This window comes from Nannospalax galili, unplaced genomic scaffold, assembly GCF_000622305.1.
Source record: "Nannospalax galili isolate Female #2095 unplaced genomic scaffold, S.galili_v1.0 scaffold1287, whole genome shotgun sequence".
Lineage (NCBI taxonomy): Eukaryota > Metazoa > Chordata > Mammalia > Rodentia > Spalacidae > Nannospalax > Nannospalax galili.
In genome coordinates, this window is record NW_008357051.1 from 386,119 (window position 1) to 405,409 (window position 19,291).

General features: G+C 46.6%; 1 long non-coding RNA gene across 2 annotated transcripts; it reads right to left on the reverse strand.

Moving 5' to 3' along the window:
* Positions 1–1,429: 1,429 nt before the first annotated feature.
* Positions 1,430–19,025, reverse strand: LOC108490032. 2 transcript variants are annotated; one of them, XR_001872080.1, is made up of 5 exons: positions 18,960–19,025; positions 18,574–18,645; positions 17,684–17,757; positions 15,235–15,348; positions 1,430–1,466 (listed from the first exon to the last, which is right to left on the reverse strand). It is a non-coding gene; the product is annotated as an uncharacterized LOC108490032 (long non-coding RNA). The 2 variants fall into 2 exon arrangements; XR_001872081.1 differs by having other exon boundaries at positions 18,965–19,016.
* Between the last annotated feature and the right edge of the window lie 266 nt (positions 19,026–19,291).

A 19,291-nucleotide genomic window follows, 5' to 3' on the forward strand; every position in this document is an offset into this window, starting at 1 on the left:
GCCATCTTTCCAGCCCCTGAAATGTCTTATACTACACCAGGAAGCACCAAGTGATTCTCAAGTCCCTAAGAATCAGGGACTGAACCTATGGGGAGTCACCCGGATGACCTCAAGTAAAGCCAGTAATTCTGGGGCTTGGCACTGGCACCTGGAGTTGTTGTGGGGTAGCCTTATGAGCCTGAGTCATTAACCTTTGAGAGCTGACACTATCTCTGGAGAGCGCTGTCAGACATGGGCTGAGTTGGGGACACTCTGTTGGTGTTCTGGTCTGAATATGAAATGTCCCCCACAGTCTCCAATGTTGAAGGCCTGATCCCCATTGGGTGGTGCTGTGTTGGGAGGTTGTGGAAACTTCAGGAAGTGAGGCCTTCCTTGAGGAAGTGGGTCACTGAGGGTGTTAGGTTATAGGTCCCTGGGCCTTTCTTCCTCTCTGCTGCCTGTCCACTAGGAGGTGATAAGCCTTTCCCCATGTATTCCCACTGCCGTGACCTTCTTCCCAAGTGCAGGGGCCCAAGTGATCATGGGGGGATCCTTCCTAAATGATGAGCAAAGACAATCTCTCCTCTCCTAAGTTGTTTCTGTCAGGCATTTGCTCACAGTGATGAAAAATTAATAGAACTGGTATCCACTGAAGTATCAGCTGCCGGTGTGCAGAGGTGAGGTGAGGTAATCTGCAGTGAGTTGAATCTGCAAACAGAAAAGGCTGTTGGTTTCTTTTGTTTCTTACAGCAGCCACCACAGGAGTGAACACAGCCCTTAGTAAGAGTGACTGGGTGCTAAAGAAGTGTGTGTGCTTGTGGTACTTTGGAGAACTGAACCAGGGTGTGGAGGGAAACCACCATGTTGGCCCAAAGTGGCCAGTGGCATTACACCCTGGGTGTGATAGTGTTAACTGCCAACTTGCGGGGATCTAGACTCACCTGGGAGATGTGCCTCTGGGCATGCCTGTGAGGGATTATCTTGACTATATTAATTGATATGGGAAGGCCTGTCTTTATGTGTAGGACCATGTCCTGGGCAGGGGGTCCTGGACTGTATATATGGAGAAAGGGAGCTGAACAGCATTCTCTGCTTCTGAATACAGATACACTATACCAGCTGCTTCAAGCAAGCTCCTGCTGCCTTGACACCCCCACGCCTCTTAGTAACTTTTCTTTTGCTGTGACAGAAACACCATGACCAAGGGAATTTATAAAAGGAAGAGTTTATTTAGCTTACAGTTCCAAAAGGGCAAGAGTCCATCATGGCAGGTGGTCATGGTGGCAGAGGTGGCTGGAGTGGGAGCAGAGGCTAAACTCTCATCTTCAAGCGCACACAGGAGGCAGAGAGCAACTGAAGATCTGGCAAGGCTTCAGAACTCTGCAATCCGAACCCCAGGGACGTGCTTCCTCCAGCATGGCCACACCTTCTAAGATCTCCCAAAGCAGCAGCACCAACTGGGGACAAAATGCTCAGATACTCGGAGCCTGTGGAAGACATTCTCATTCAACATCCCCCCTTCCCAATGATGGACTGTATTTTGAACTGTGAGCCAGAATAAATTCTTTCTCCCTTAAGTTGCTTTTTTGTCCAAGTATTTTGAGATAGCAACAAGAATCTATAACAGCAGTCAGGAAGAGGGTGACACAGGGCACCCCCGACTCAGGCTGGAGCTTCAGGCTCAGTGAGTCTGAAATTTCAAGAGAAGATAAACAGTTTGGCTTTGAATGTGTTATTTCCTTTAAAAAAAAAAAATACATGGTTCCTGTATTCCAACCTGGCTTCAAACTCATTATATAACAGAGGGTAGACTTGAACTTCTGATCCCTCTTGGCTCTACTTTCGAATGCTGGAATCACAACAGTGCACTACCACACCTAGTTTATGAGGTGCTAGAACCTAGAGCTTTGTACATGCCAGGAAAGTTCTTTATTGACTGAACCACCTCCCCAGCCGTCATGTAACGTCTTGGCTTCTGGCTTGATGTGTTGTAATGTCAGTGAGCTTAATGAAAGTTTGAGGTTTCTGGCCCATGGGCTTCCTGTTTATACAACCTACAATATAAATTAAATGAACTCATAATATAATATAAGTGGAAAGTTCTGAGACTTCCCTGGAGCCATGGAAGCTTTGAAAATGCAAATGACACAAACCCAAAGTGTGAGAGTTACTTGCAACTTGTAGAACTGCAGAGAATTGATTTCTAGAATGTGCTTTGGGAAAAAAATATGTTATGAATCAACAAAATTAAAACAACAACAACAACAACAACAACAACAAAAAACCCAGCACCACTGTGGACCTGACCTGTATTCCACAGAAAGGACGCCCTCCTGGTCAATAAACATAGACAAAGCTCTCTGTCTTACTAATCAGATACACACATGAGCACGTGTGTGTGTGTGTGTGTGTGTGTGTGTGCATGAATGTGTGCGTGCATGCGTGTGTGAGTTTGTGTGTGTTTCAGTGTGTGTGTGTGTGTGTGGTGTCCATCTACAGCACTTTGAAGTAGCAAAAATGAAGTTTCCACCAAAGCAGCTCTGTTAAAGGATGTGGGGGACTCATATTAGTATGAGTATTGCAGAAAATATTTGGTTGCTGATAGTACACTTGCTTTTTAAACCATATTGGGGGTAACAGGCTGGTTTGGGGGGGGTACGGAAGCTTAGTTGTTTAAGTTTATGCAGTGAAAGTGAGTATGCATGTGCCTTGTCACCCAACAGTCCCACACCCTTTTCTTCCTTAGAGAAGTCTTGCATTGTTGATAGTAAAGCTTAGGCACAGTACAAATGCCCAGAGTCCACGAGATGTAGCTGAGCCTTGTGATGGGAAGCTGGAGAGCCCAGGAGAAGGACAAGCCTCGGACTCAGCTGTTACCAGTCATGTGGCTCTGGAGGAGTGAGTGGTATTTACAGTACAAAGTTATGGAGGGCTCTGAAACAGGCACGACTGAGAAGTGTGCTGTTTTGGAACAGGCTGATGGGTGTGAAACTATAAAGAAAGTAGTAAAGTGAACTGTAGGGGGAAGGGGATACAGCCTGGAGATTGGGGGCCACACAGGAGGCTTCTAAGACATCAAGTGTATCCTGTTGCTCAATATGGGTTAGTAACAGCAGCATTTGCTCCATTATCCTTTAGTGTTCATGCATGCATGCTCATGGTTGACCTTGGGTGTCTTCCTCAATCCCCAGTCACTGTCCACCCACATTTTGTTTTTGTTTTTGTTTTTTTTTTTTTTCAGACAGGGTCTCTCACAGGTCCAGGAAATCACCAACTCAACTAGACTGGCATGCCAGAAAATCCTAGTTATCCCTGTCTCAACCTCCCAGCACTGGGATTATAAACACATGCCACCATACTCAGCTTTTTGACTGGGGGTCTCAGGGCCCAACTCAGGTCCTCCCGCAAGGCTGGCATTTCACCAGCTGAGCCACCTCTCCAGTCTTTCTCCTTATTCTTTACAGAATGCACACACACCTTACATCCTCTGCTTTATGTGACTTCATAACAAAACAAATACAAAACAAGCCAACCTCCCTCTGTCCACTAGAAATTTGGGGACTTACTTCTAGAACAATTAAAAACCACCTAGATCTTCTATTTGAATGCAGAAGGCTTGCAGACACTTCAAAGATCCTTTTTGCACACATGTTACTATTTGATTCACACTTCACAGAGCTCTGACATGTTCCAGGAAGCCGTAGAGACTGGGATGGCCCCATGATGTCAGAGCCAAGCCAGCCCTGGTAAATAGAAACTCTCCATAATGGTGTGAACCCCACTTCCCCCTTCAGCCCTTGTCCCTCCCTTCCTTGGGCATTCCCCAGCTTCTAAGTTACCAGTACCCTCTCCTGCCAGACAACTGCTGTGACCACCACTTCTCATGGCCCAGCCCTCTGCTACCTAACAAAAAGCAGAGCTGGGTGGGAAAGAGGGAAGGAAGGAGAGCCAGAAGCTAGCTAATTGCTTGTATTTCAAATAGTAATCCTGCTTTTAAAACCTGTGGAGGATAATGATCTGGTTTTGTTGTATTAAAGCTTAATTGTTTAAGTGGGGAATAAAACCATCCTTGAGCAGGAGGAGTCTAGAAACAGAGTAAATTGTCTACAGGCAGAACTGTTGAGAAGTAGCATGGGGGATACACCATATGACTCTGGGGAACCGCTTCCTCCCTCTGAGACTTGGTGACATATCTGGCCAATAAGTTGGGCTTCTAAAGGATGCTCTAGCAACCTCCAGCCCTGACCCCTATCCAGGCCATCTTCATGTCAGTCTGTCTGGAGCCATGGGGCGGGGTGACAATGCAACTTCTTCCTAGCAATCTAGTGGGACTCAGGGAAGGTGCCATCTCAGAAGGTCCAGGGTGTGAACTTGTTCCCTCCCAGGGCCTGTCCCAGGCACCAGCCTATAGTTGATCCTCCATATTGTCTACGGCGGGGAGAGAATCTACAATGTGAGATCAGGCCACCACATATAAGCCTTTTATAGCACATTTCTCCTTCCTCATTGATCACCTGAAATTCTGTCTCTATTCTGGCTGACCAACAAGTCTCCTCTCTTATATGCATAAATGCACACCCAGAGAACAGTTCCCTCCATTCCCCAGACAGACCCTGTCCACTGGGAAATTCAGCAGGCACTGACTTGGCTGGTGGTTCCAGATGGCCAGGAACACCAGGTAGAGATGGGAGCTAGGTATTCTGCTTCCCTGGGTCCCCTGTGTGTGTTACTTGCTGCCAACAGAGTGTCAGCCTCCCCAAACATAGACAACTGTATACCTTCCTCGCTCCGGCCCAAGTCCCCTAGTCTGAGTCAAAAGGGAAGAGGATTCTGTCTGGAAAACCATTAGGAAAGTCAGAAGTGGGGCTAGGGAAAGAAGTACAGAGGGGTGAGGGGGAGGAAGAGGAGGAAGGGGGAAGGGAGAGGAGAAAAAGAGAGATGGACAATAAAAAGGAAGAAGTGAGGAGGAGAGGGGAGGGGAGCATGGGGAAAGGTGGTAGACCGAGATGAGCTTACAAAGGGAAGCAGCTATCTTCAAGTTTGGTTGAAATTAAGGCAGATTATCCTTTTGCACTCCCAGCTTGCCTTGGCCTCTCCTTCACTCTGTCAGGTCAGCAGGCTGGGATCCGAGTATGACCCATAGGACTGCACGCTGGGCTGGTTGTGGGTTAGGGCTACTGCTTGACTTTCCTTCCTAGTCAATCTCCTGCTGCATTCCAGGGCCTGGCTGCTGCTTCCACCTGGAAGTCTTTTCCACATAGCCTCAGAGGAGATCACTGGGACAACTGTCCTCAGCTCTGAGGCACTGAATGGACCCTTTAAGCTTCCCTATCTACCTCCCAGATCTTTGTAAATATGAATGTTCTTTGACTTACAGGCAGGGCATCCCGAAATACCCATAGTCAATGGAAGACATTGTAAGTTGAAAATGCACCAAGTACACATTGCCCACAGAATTCCTCAGCTCAGCAACACAGAACACTGTAGAGTGCTGGTTGTGGTCCCTTGTGATCAGTTCAGGATCCACCTCAAGTAAGCACATATTTATAATAAAACCTCATACCATCCCTGCTTCCAGACTATCTCCAGAAAAGGAAACTGAAGCATAGATGATCAGAGATGAAGACCAAGCTGCCCAAGGTGGCACAGCTGGTAAGGGAGGAATTAATTAAGTCTAGAATCATCTGCTGAGTCATTGTATGAAGGGAAAGTGAGGCTGGGAAGTTGCCACAATTCAAACAGGCATCTCAGACTGGGTGGAGGATCATAAAAACAGAAACTGATTTATTCACTGGTAGGTTTACTGGAGTCATCTCCAAAAGTCTGAGCACAGGTAGCAGTTTTCCTACAGTATTTATAGGCAACTTAGCATCATTCCAGACCCATTCCTGCATTGATGGGCACAGGAGACATGGGGTCTACATGAGTGTGGAGCAGGCACAAGGGTCTATGTGACCAGAGTCATGCACAAGGGTCTCCAACCTATGTGTCAAAGGGTGGCCATGAGCTGGAATTCCAAGCAGAGAAGCATATTTACAGAGCAGAACAATGGTTAGAATACACCTATTTTCTGTTAGGTCCATTTGATGTATGGTATCAATGAATTTAAATGCCTCTCTATTTATCCCTTGTCTGGTTGATCTGTATAATGGAGACAGTAGAGTATTGAAGTCCCCTACTATTACTGAGTTGGGGTTAATCTGTGTCTTAAAATCTTATAGTGTTTTTATGAATTTGGGTATACCAGAGTTGGTGCGTATATGTTCATGATTGTAATATCTTCTTGGTTAATTGTTCCTTTGATCAGAATGAAGTGACCCTCTTTATCTCTTCTGATTAGTTTTACTTTGAAGTCTATTTTGTCAGATACTAGAATTGCAATCCCTGCTTGTTTCTTAGTATGATTTGCTTGAAATATTCTTTCCTATCCTTTCACCTTAAGGTAGTGCCAGTCCTTAAAGTTGAGATGGGTTTCTTGCAGACAACAAAAAGATGGATTTTGTTTCTTAATACATTCAACTAGCCTGTGTCTTTTGACTGGGGAGTTCAGTCCATTGATACTTAAAGTCAGTATTGAAAGATACGTATTAGTTGCCATCATTTTGATTACTGTTTGCAGTCTTTGTCTAATTTTGTGTTTTCCACAATTATACCTTCATTTACTTTCTTTCTGTTGCCCCTGGGATATAGTTGTTCCTTTCTCCATTCTTTGTGTTGCTTCAAGTATTCTTTGAAGGGCTAGTTTTGTGGACATGTATTCTTTCAGCCTATTCGTGTCATGGAAGATTGTTCTTTCCCCTTCAATCATAATAGATATTTTTGCTGGGTAAAATATTCTGGGTTGACATCTATGGTCATTTAGAACTGGAAATATCTTGGTCCAGGCTCTTTTGGATTTCATAGTTTGCATTGATAAGTCAGCTGCAATTCTGATGGATCTTCCTTTATATGTGAGTTGTTGTTTTTCTTTTTCAGTTTTCAGTATTCTTTCTTTGTTCTGTACATTTAGTGTTTTTACTATTGTGATGGTTTGAATGAAAATGTCCCCCATAGGCTCTAAGTGTTTGGACATTTTGTCCCCAGATGATGGTGTTGTTTTGGGAGGTTTTAGAAGGTGTGGCTATCCTGGAGGAAGCATGTCACTGGGGGTGGGCTTAGAGAGTTCTTAAGCCTTGCCAGATCTCCAGTGGCTCTCTTGCTTCCTGTGCCTGTGTGATGATGTGAGAGCTTAGCTTCTGCTTCTCCTGCTCAAGCCACCTGGAGCCACCATGATGGACTGTAATTCCCTTGGAACTGTAAGCTCAAATAAACTCTTCCTTCTATAAATTGCTTGGGTCAGTGTTTCTATCACAGCAACAGAAAAGTGACTAGTACAGTAATTGGTACCAGAGAGTGGGCTGTTGACTGTGAAGAACCTAACCACGTGGGGTTTTGGAGGAATGTGGAAAACTTTGGAAGTTTTGGCTAGAAAAGTGGTTGATTGCTGTAAGCAGAGCTTAACAGGCCATTCTAGTAAATGCCTGGAAGAAAGTAGTGCTGAGAACAATGTAGTTCCAGAGGGAAATAAGGACTTATGCAGCACTTGGGATATTTTGGCAAAGAGTCTGGCTGGAGTCTGCCCTTGACCTAAAAGCTTGCTGAAGCTAAGTTGAAAAGCAATGGACTAATTTCTCTGGTGGAAGAAATTTCAAGAAATGTAGAAATGGTGGCATGGCTATTAGTGGTGAATATTATACAGATTTACAGAGAAAAAGGGCAAATGGAGCAGAAAGAAATACAGAATGTACAGGATGGATTGAAAAAGAGCACAAGGAAGATTAATGTTGGAGTCCTGGCATGTGATGGAGAGGATCCCATTGATAAGGAGATTAAAGTGATTAAGGAAATTAAAGTAATTAAGGAGAGGCCTAGAGAGTCAAACTTAAAACAGTGAAAAGAGTGCCTCCAGGGTAAAGCCACACCCAGTTAAGCCTCCAACTTGTGAAAGGAAAATGCTGTAGGGAACACTGAAGAGAAAAGCTTCTAAAATGGATATAGCAGGTTTTAGTCCATCCCAAACTTGCAGTCAAACTTGGCATTGTCATTCATGTGGTGCTGGCTTTAGAGGCATGAAAGATGCAAGAGTGAAGGTGTTATCAGTTCTTCCTCCATGGTTTCAGAGAGCCACTGAGGCCAGGCAGCATGCAGCAGGGGTGTCCCTGCCTAGAGAAGGCCCTGATAGGCTGTTGTGTGAAGCTGTGAAGGTGAAGCCTGGTTGGCAATGGAGACCCCAAGAAGTTCGTGATGCCAGAGCTGTGAGGCATCTGCCAAGAAGACATGCATACAGGGAGTGGTACCAGCACAAGACAGAGATGTGTGTTGCACACAGCAAAGCTAAAGAGGCTGAGCCATCTAAACCCTTTGGAAGTAAAGTCCCAGACGTTGGACATGGAGCTACTGGATTTGGTGTTTGTCCTGCTGGTTTTCGGTCTTGTTTTGGTCCAGTATTTCCTTACTATGCCTCCATTCCTCCCTTTTGGAATGGTAATGTGTATTCGGGTCCACTATATGTTGGGAGTATGTAATTTGTCTTTTGATTTTATAGAGGCTTACAGTTAAGATATTTACCTGAGTCTCAGAAGATTCCAATGTGAAACTGGAAACTCTGAAACTATTAGAAGAAAATATTAGCAGTAACCTCCAAGATATAGACGTAGGAAAGGACTTTCTAAATCAGACACCAGCTGCTCAGGAATTGTTGATTGTCAACAATCAACAAGAGGGACCTCATTATACTAAAAGCTTCTGTACAGCAAAAGAAACAATCAAGAAAGTGAAGAGAAAATTCAGAGTAGAAAAAAAAATCTTCACCAGTAACGCATCTGACAGAGGTTTAACATCAAGAATATTTTAAAAACTCAAAATACTAAGAATCAAGAAAACAAATGACCCAATTAAAAGATGGGCTAAAGATCTAAACAGAGAGTTCTCAAAGGAAGAAATAAAGATGGCTAAGAAACATCTTAAAATTGTTCAACATCATTAGTAATTAGGGAAATGTAAATTAAAGCCACCTTAAGATTTTATTTTACCCCAGTCAGACTAGCTAAGATCAAGAGAACAAATGATACCAAATGCTGGCAAGGATGTGGAGAAAGGGGAACGCTCATTCACTGCTGGTGGGATTGCAAGCCCATGCAATCCCTATGGAAAGCAGTGTGGAGAACTCTTAAAAAACTAAAATAGAGCCTACCATATGACCCAATTATACCACTCCTTGGCATATACCCAAAGGATTCATCCTATTGCAGAGACACTTGTACAGCTGTGTTTGTTGCTGCTCTTTTCACAATAGCTAAGAGATGGAAGCAACCTAAGTGTCCCTCACACACTGGAGTTCAGCTCAGCAGTAAAGAAAGATGAAATAATGAAATTCGCAGGTAAATGGATGGATCTAGAAGCTGTTATACTAAGTGAAGTAACACAGACTCAGAAAAACAAAAGATGTATGTTCTCCCTAATTGTGGAAACTAACACCAAATCCTTATATGGTGAGTGCATATCCTGATGTAACTACAGGAACCAGGAAAATGGAAGGAAACCAGGGAGATAAAGGGAAAGAAGGAACCCAAAAGAGAATATTAGTAGGAGACAGACTAAGGGAGAAATGAATTAAAAGGGGGTAGTTAAAGAGGAAGGGGAGGAGGGCTAGACAAAGAACTATGGGAATAAAGGGGAAGAAGGAGCTCAAAAGAGGTGGGACCATATCATACAAAAGTTATCAAGGGAGAAATGGGGAAAATGGGCACAATTTACATGGGAAGGGCAGGGAGGGAGAATAAGACAGGGTGAGAAAGAGGAAACATAAATAGTGCCTGGCTAATATAAAAAACCAGACGGAATTCTATTAGTCCAAAAACCTACTAAAAAATTACACATACAGTATCTCTACATAAGTCTGTGAGTATAGCTGAAGACTACATAACAAGAAACAGTGCCAGACAGGAGAAACCTTCCTTGGAGTTGTTGGCCAGGGTAGTCCAAGAGACTCCCAAAATTACACAGGCTATTGCCACAGTCCTTGATTGCCTCCTAGAACTTGATGGTAAGACCCTATTTCTGAAGACAGGAAACACTTTGAACAGGATTTGGAGCAATGGAGCTGGAACTGACCTGGAAGCCACCTCCCCTGAAGGCTTGCTTCATAGCTTTGGAAAGCACTATGCAAGCTGGTAAGGGAGAACACCAGTCGATGACCTAACCCAAGCTTCAAGGCCTAAAAATCACATCAATAACCAGCACAGTAAATGACATTGGTGCAGTAGTGGAACTTTTATCTTGGGGGTAATCAACAGGTACCTATTTGGATTTAAAGCCCACTCCATGGGAGGAAACTCATGTCTGGTGCTGTAAACCTAGCCAAATCCACATAGCTGGAGAGGTCATAGATTTTAGAGAAAACCCGAAGTTCTCATATCCATAGACAAATATAATTACTTACTATGTGCAAAATATGGATCCTTAAATTTACAGATAAGTATCCCAGTCACTGCCCATCGAAGTAGCTTCTTTTTCAACAGAGAGATTATTACAGAGTTACACCACTGGTCATACACAGAGATTCTCTGTGATTTGCCCAAGCCTAAGTGGCACATCTAGGATGTAACCTCTACACTTAAGGCTCACAGAACAAGGGATGAAGAGAACACTAATGCATCTTTGAATTTTCATCAATGAAGCCCCCTCATGCAACAGAGGCCCAGGAACACAAAAGGCCACAAATGGCCAAAATGCAGAGAATAAGAGTCGGCAGAGTTGTGGGTCCTTGGACAGGACTCCTATATTGAGGTCCACCCACCCTGGGCTCAGGGACCATTGCAGAAGAGGGGGCAGAAAGATTGTAAGAGCCGGAGAGGAAGTACATGACTATATGGAAATGGTCTTACAGGCGCCTGGGACCCTTCTCATACAAACCTACAGCAATGGTGTCAGCATGCACAGGACCCATGCAAACTTAGGCAGACAAAAACCCAGCAAGGAACTGTGGAAATGAACAGCAAGCCCCAATCTTAGTCAAAGAATTATTGGCAGCTGAATACTACTGGGTAAGAAAGAGCTGATTTTCTTGAATGGAGAGACTCTAGATAGGCTGACTGAACTCTGGTAGACAAACTTGCACTTACAGACATCTCAGGACACTAACTTTATATAATAGGCCTTAATACAAATGATAGAATGTATGGACTCCTGTGGGGCGGGAGGTCTATGGGAGGGTGCCAAAGGGGAAGGAAGAGAGGGGTACAAAGATAATTTTATGTATGAAATACACAAAAATTCAATAAAACAATCTTTAAAAAAGAATATACCTTATTTTCTTAAGCAGACAAAAGGACTGGTTTTCTTAGATAAACTAGAAAGTTGTTTTCCCAGATAAGCAGGGTTGTTTTTACTATTATTATTATTATTATTATTATTTTTATTATTAGCAACCTGCTCTGGGTTTTTCTCGATTAGCTTTAGTTTCCTTATCTGCTGCCTAATAGAGACAGTGGAGTCAGCAACAGTGGACTGACCCGTCCAGAAGGGCTTCTAGACCTCTAGTGCCTACATACTCTCAAGGGAACATTTCCTCCACCTGGGTTCTCCTCAAGCTGGAACTCAAAGGCAAGCCGGAACTCACTTTCTTCTCTCCCCTCACCCATGGGGCTGACAAGCCATGCAAGCCCAGCCATGGAAAGGTCCACATCAAAACTTCCTGAGTTCTATCCCCATAACCAGGGCATTGGGTCAGATTCTGTGTCTTTTCCCCCACTGTGGCCATGCCAAAGTTTCCTGTGGTCTCCTACTTCCATCAGTCCATTGCACTGAGAGGGATCTTTCTAGAACACTCTCCTCACTGGAACACTCCCCCTTCCTGTAATCTGTCTCTATCTCCCTCACTTCCCATAGGATAGTCTTAAATCTCAGGCAACTGACCCTCCCTGGTCTTGTTCCTACTTCTGCTGTTGGGCATTGCAGTACCCCATTTCTTCCCACCCCAGGGCCTTTCCTGCTACCAGGAGTGTCCTTCTGAGTTCTGACTCCTTTGATTGCCTACCTGCCTTTTGGGACAGACTCCCCAGGCCTCCTTCCACAGCACCTCCATGCCAGCCCCCGGGAACAGAGCTCCTCCTTCCCTGGTTGCCCCTCCCATGTTCTTCACTCTTGCTTTAGTGTCAACCTTCTGTTGCCTCAAATTCCACACAAAATGAACCATGACAATAAGTGGCCCTTACCTGGCATCATAACTGGCATGTGTTCTTTTCCCTTGCTATCCCATGAAAGTCTCAAGGGCTGAGGTGTATGCTCAGGCCTCAAGGTAGGGCTCATTATATCCCTCCCAAGATGAATATGCCCCACCCACGGGCATGAGGAATCTGCCTCTGGGCTGCTGTGTGATTTGGGTTAAGCCCCTGGGCCTCTCTGTGCTCACTTCCCCTTCCTCAAGTCTGGGTCTTGAGCTCTGCCACTTGCTCTTAAACATTTATTCTTTCCTCCACCTGCCCCCCTTCCTTGGAGCCAAGGCCCCTTTCCCCAGCTCTTGAGCAGTTTCTGTTTTATGTTTCACTTTTAACAGACTCCACCTTTAAAGTCTCCCACGGCCCTCTGCAGTCGACTTCTTTACACTCAGCCCAGATTGGCTCTCAGAGGCGCAGCTGGGGAGCCCCAAACACATGCATGCTCCTGGGAGCTCTCATCCATCAAGAACTCCCAGACATGTGTGATGGGCCGTGGGAACCCACAGATCTGTGAGGCAACCCGGCCAAGGACCCTGAGGCACAGCTGGCGGGTATGGGGGATGTCCAGCTTCTTCTTAGAAACATGTGCCTTTCCTCTGGCCCTCACCTACTTCCCTCAGCCTCTCCCTATGCTCTTGCCTCCGTGAGGCAGAAGCAATCAGAGTAGGGCTCTACAAACCTGAGTGGTGAATGACACCCCCCAGGGAAGACCTGGCCTCCCTGGTTGCCTCATTACAACAAGCTTTCCCACACAGATCCCAGCAAGTCAGGAAGCCAGCCGCTCTCCACAGACATTAAGGATTTACGGTGACGATTACCAGCCTCTCTCTCTCTCTTTTCTTTTTTTTCTTCTTCAATTTCCTTTTTCTTTTGTTTTCAAAACATCTGATTTAACCAGAGAAACACTACAAGAGCTGTGGGTGATATAAATGGAATTCCAGGGCCTGGAGACATGGCTCAGCAGTTAAGGGCACTGATTGCTCTTGCAGAGGACCAGGGCTCAGTTGCCAGTACCCGAACAATGGCTGACAACTGTCCATAACTCCAGTTCCAAGGGACCCAATGCCCTCTTCTGGCCTCTAGGGGCATTGCATACATGCAGTATACTTACATGCAGGCAAGATACTCATACACATAAAATAATTTTTTTTTTAATTTTAAAAATGGAATTGGGATACCATTAACGTCTCTCTTCATTAAAGTCACAGAGACCAGCTGCTGGGGTTGGTTCTTGGAAACTGGCTTGGGAGAGAGGTTCAACCACAGCTCAAGGAGGTGACAGTAGAAATCTCCACCCAGTGGAAGGCCCTGGAAGGCATTTTCTACCTCTCTGGCATCCATGAGCTACGGGTGATACTGGGTTCCTACTAGGTCCCTATAGCCAGTGTCACGGCCAGCAGCTCCAAGGCCAGGTTCCTCAGGACAAAGACCCCCGCCCCCAACCACCACTACCCTTTCTCTCCTCCTGTCACAGATTCACAGCCACATTGGTCTAGTTTACACTGATGTAGTTTGCTTCTCTATTCCTGTGATAAAACACTCAGACAAGGGGGCTGGAGAGATGGCTCAGCAGTTAAGAAAACTGATTGCTCTTGCAGAGGACCTGGATTCAATTCTGAGCACCCACATGACAGCTACAAACCATCCTTAGCTCCAATTCCAGGAGAATCCGAAGCCCTCTTCTGATCTCCATGGCATTGCATGACACGGGTGTACTCACATACATGCAGACAATACACTCATACACATAAAATAAAAATAATAAATACTTAGAAAAAAAACATTCAGACAAAAATGCTGGTGCCAGCCGGCCAAGACAGACAGTACCTGAAAGGGGGAGTGAGGATTGAAAGAAAAAATAAGAGACAGAAAAATGCTTGGGAGGGCTAACAGTGGTGATTGCAGCCCCGGTTTATCTCAGCTCCACCTTTTTATACAGAAGAACTCAATTAGTTTCAACAGCTGTTTTTCCCCACCTGGATCTGAGGGTCAAGGAGCGGTCAGATCAAAAGCTTCTTTGATCTTTTTGTCTACCACTATTGCCTCCAGGTCAGGTATTGTGAGGCTCTCCATATAAACACATTCCTCCTGAATAGGCAGATTAGGTACTGGTATGCATAACACAAACTCAGTAAACAAAGCTGCCACAGCTCAATGTACATAATAGACTAGCAGCTCCCAACACAAAAACTAACTCAAAGAGGAAAGGGTTTCTTTGGCTTATACATCCTGATCACAGTTCATCCTGGAGTGAAGCCAGGGCAGATATTCAAGGCGGGAACCTGGAGTCAGGAGCTGAAGCACAGACCATGGAGAAATACTACTTACTGGCTTCCTACTCTGGCCTGTGCTCAGCCTGCTTTCTTATACAACCTAGGACCACTTGCCTAGAAGTGGCACCACCCACAGTTGGTTGGGCCCTCCCACATTACAAGAAAATACCTCACAGACGTGGATACAGGTCAGTCTCATAGAGGAAACCCCAATTGAGGTTTCTTCTTCCCTGGTGTGTCAAGTTGACAACTGAAGCTATCCAGCACAGTGTCCCCATCGCTTTGGCTTACTAGAGCCCTCTCTAAAAATGGAGTGCCCCTGGATAAGGCAGGTGCCTGGGTAGAGGCACAGTGCTGAGACCCTGGGCAAGTCCCTTCCCTCAGCTGAGTTTCTCTTCCATAAATGGGCGGAGCTGGGTGCTATTCGTTTCTCCCTAAGTATCTCATAAATGCACTGGGCAAAACCACCCATCGATGGCCTGGATGTTGGGGGGAGGAAGGAAGCAGAGCTTAGCAGAGACACAGGTCAGGGAGCTTGTCTAGCATCCTGTTGCCCTGCCCCCCACTGAGCAGCTTCCTGCTCTTGTGAGGGAGAGATTTGCTCAAGCCTCAGGTTGTGAAAGCACCCAGGGACAGGTGTTCAGGATCCCTGCCTCCCTCACAAGAAGCAGATCCAGCCTATGGGCTGGGCACTTGGACCCCTGGAACCACCTTGCCTTCCTTACCATGATGGACTGGGTTCTTAGGCCTCAGGAACTGGCCTCCTATCCCAGAAGCTCACTTCTCAGGGTCAGGGCCTGGTTGCAAACACATCTGGATGGATCTCTTTTAAGCTCTGCCTGACACAGGAAACAAAAACAGAGCATTTCCAAACACCAAATAATTGCCTTTGATGGGTGGAAGGCGGGATGGGTAAACAGACCCGGGCATCTCTCACCAGAGAGGTTGAGAGGTGAGGGCCTGAGACTTGTGTGATGGTTACTTAGCATGCTGCTGTGCCCCGACCTAGCCACAGGGAGCCATCTGAAGGGGGTGATGGGGCAGAAAAGTGGCATCCCAACAGTACTCCAGCCCCACTGTCCTGTCTTCCCCTCTTGAAACCAGGTCCTCCCCACCACGCCACTTCCATTCTCAAGGTTTGCAGGAGGCCAAAGCTGGCTCTCCTGCCAACCTGGCCCTCCTGTGCCTCCCCACTGTGTATGAGAAGAGCAGCATCTCCACCCAAGTCCAGTCTTCCGTGACCTCTAGATGGAACTTGCATGGGTCATCAGAGGCTCCCCTCACCTGCAATCCTGCTCTGTAGATTGTCTCCTCAGCTTTCAGTCCTGTCATCCTTCTATCCTCTCCTCTCCCAACCTGTTTTATTTCCTCCTGGGACCTGCCCACCCAAGGTTCCTCAGGGGTCACTTCCCTCCAGCCTGGCTCTCCTGGCAGTGCAGAAAGAGGGTGCATGCTTTACAGAGCCTACTTAGGATAGGGGATAGAAATGGGTGCAGAGGTCTCAGGGCTGGGAGGGTAGAAAGGAGAACTTATTCTTCCCTATCAGGGTGGAGCCAGATTAAAGCCAGAGGAGGGGAGTTGGGGGGTACAGGTTGAACCCCCAGAGGTGTGCTCTGGCAGGAATGCTCACCCAGTCCAAGTTGCCCTGGAGTGATTTGGGCTGTGCCCTGCCCCCACCCCAGCATATTCTGCCTACGCTGAGATATGCTTTAGCAGGGAGTTGGAGTGAGTATCAGAGTCCTCTAACATCTTGAGGAGATGCTGTGAGATCAGTTGCACATCTCCCCAATGTCAGACTGGCTGTAGGTAGTAGAGGCAGGATGCAGAGCAGCGATCTCCTATCTCTGACTTTCATTCATATTATCCTGTGCCTCTGTTTTCTCCACTTAAAACTCAGGTCAGGACAGCAACTGCACCATCTCTAGGCAATTGTGAGGAATCCAATAAAAGGACGAATTTGCAAGTTAGTCAAGGTCAAAAGCAAATTGGTAGTGTGGAACATGGGCTGTTAACCCCAGTCTGTGACTCTCTTGTGCTTTTCCTGATATATGTCTTCCTACCTGCTCCAGAACCACCACTGTCCCCAGCCTTCATGCAGGCGCTATGGAAAGAAAGGGGGCGGGTCCAGGGATACCCACACTTGCCTCTGGGGCCTTTATGGTCCAGGAAAGCGACACCTCAGAAATGAAAACCAGAAGCTGTGCAGACCCTGTAGTTCCTCACAGGGCCCTTCCCTGCACGGGGCCAGGGCACACCTGCCTAGGCTGAGCCCCGCCGCACCCAGCCTGGATCCTCTTGGGACCTTTGTACTTTCTGCCACCCTCAGCCCTCAGACAGGAGCTCAGGGGCCATTTGAGGCCAGCCAGCTAGTTTGCAGTTCCTCAGACCACAGAGTGGGAACAGACTGCCTCACCGGGACAGTGTGTTCCAAGAAACAATCTGCTCTTTGTAATCATCGTGTTTTCCATGGCTGTCTGGGAGTCTACCAGAGCACACACCATCAACACAGCAGGAGCTTACAAGAGGACAGTGAGGGGACAGACAGCTAGCAGAATGACCCATTCATTCTGGTCACACCTATTATTAGTCTGCCTGCTGTGGAAGGAAACTGGTCAGTGAGAAAGCTGTTTACAGTGCAGTTCTTTCCCACAAAGCTCTTTAATATTGTTGTATTCCTCTGTGTGTGTGTGTGTGTGTGTGTGTGTGTGTGTGTGTATGTGTTTATGTGTAACCATGTGTGTGTGCATGTGGAGGCCAGAGGTCAATTTTGAGTATCTTCCTCAACTGTCTGCCTTAGTTTTTGAGACAGGGCCTCACTGGTCTGAACTTGCTAGGTAGGCCAGGCTAGCTGGCCAGTCAGGCCCAAGGACCTTCCTGCCTCCGCCTCCCCAGGACTGGGATTACAAACCATTTGGATTTTTATGTGGGTGCTGGGGATCTGAACTCAGATCCTCATACTTGTACAGAAAACACTTCATTAGCTGAGTCATCTCCCTGGCCCCAGGTCTGGTTTGGAAGTTGCAGTTTGGACCTTCTTAAAACCACAACCTTCTAGCCTCCTTTGCAAACTTCAAGTAGTGACTGGGAAAACATAGTGTAGAGGACCAGACATGGCTTATGGTGGAGAAGTGAGGAGCTCAGAGTAAATAGATTCACAATTGCAGGAACACTCACCTGCTTACACCTTGTGGGCTGTGGAGAAAGTTCAGAGAGCCGGTCACCTGCCCATGATCTCTTAACCTCAGCTCCTGAAGATCAGAAGCCTTCTCTGAGCCTCAAAGTTGTCATCTATAAAATGGGCCAACAAATGCCAACCCTGCCCCCTTCTCAGGATCCTTGTGAGCCTCTCAGGAGTGTGGACATGGGCATGTTTAGGCTCAGCCAGGCATTGCTAGGAGGCCTTGTTCCTGTCCAGCTGGCAGTCCCCACTTAACCCCAAATCCCAAGATATGTGAAGTCTGCACCAGATAAAGATAATGGCTTCCAATAGAAGCTTGTGTCACTGCCCTGGGCCTAGCCTGCCACTGTGTGGGCTCAGGGCCATCAACAGAGGCTTTGGGCAGGGTCTGAACATCAACTGCCATAAATAAACAACCACAAAATATGTCACATGGATAATTTCTCCATGCATTTTTTTTATTCGCTGCTTTTTCTAATGCTCACCATAGCCCTGCAGTATTGAAGTTGTCTTTTACGGATGGGAACACTGAGGCACATAGTTAAGGAACTATCTGTAAGTCATACAAGCCTGAGAGCCTAGAGCACCTGCCTCCTGAGTCATCTTACTGGACAGCTGACAGGTTCTGTCCATCCTTAAAACCAATAAGAAGTACTATCTCCCACCCCTCTCCTGAGCTTCTCAGCTCTGCCCTGTCTTGGCCACTGCTGGCCTCTGCCAACCCTCTACTTCACCCTGGTTGGCTCGTTGCTCTGCTGGCCAGGAGCCTCACCAGCAAGTGAAAGCTTGCCACCGAATTGTTAAAGTTCCCAGAATCTCTTACAAATATTTCATGGACAATATCTGCTGGGATAACCCTGGCTTGGTGATGCCAACAGTATCGTACCTGCACACTTTAATTGGTTCAAGCAAGCTGGTCCATAATTGGTGCCTGGAACTGCGATCAAACCTGGCCTGGCTGTGAAACAGAGAACTGGGTTCTGCAGAGAATGGGGCATTTAACTCTGCAGTGGCTGAGGGATGGGAGGGAGCTGCGGAGACGGGCAGAGGGAGGGGGACAGTCAGAGGAGGGAGGAGACAGTCAGACAAAGGAGGGAAGATAGTCAGACAGAGGAGGGAGAGTATCAGACAGAAGAGGGGGAGACAGCCAGACAGAGGAAGGGAAGTCAGACAGAGGAGGAGTCAGGAGGAAGGAGAAAGTCAGTCAGAAGAGGGGAGACAGTCAGACAGAAGAGGGGAGTCAGTCAGACAGAGGAGTGAAGGGGCACCCACCTCACCTGCTTCCTGAGGAAGTTTCCTGCCTTGCTCAGGAGTTATGGGAACGGGCGCTCGCCCCACAGGCTCAGCAGTTAGGAGCCTGGGAGCTTCCAGGGAGGGACTTAAGCCTGAGAGGCGGGGCCCTTGGTGTTTTCTACACTACAACCCCTAGGATCTTCTGAAAGGTACTGTGCATTCTTTCTCAGGAAAATGATTTTAAGCACATAAATTATGCATGATTAAAGCTGGTCATGGTTTCACACCTATAATCCCACCTCCTAAGGATCCTGAGTTTGGGCCAGCCTGATTTACATAATCAAGTCTGAGGTCAACCTGGACTGCATAAT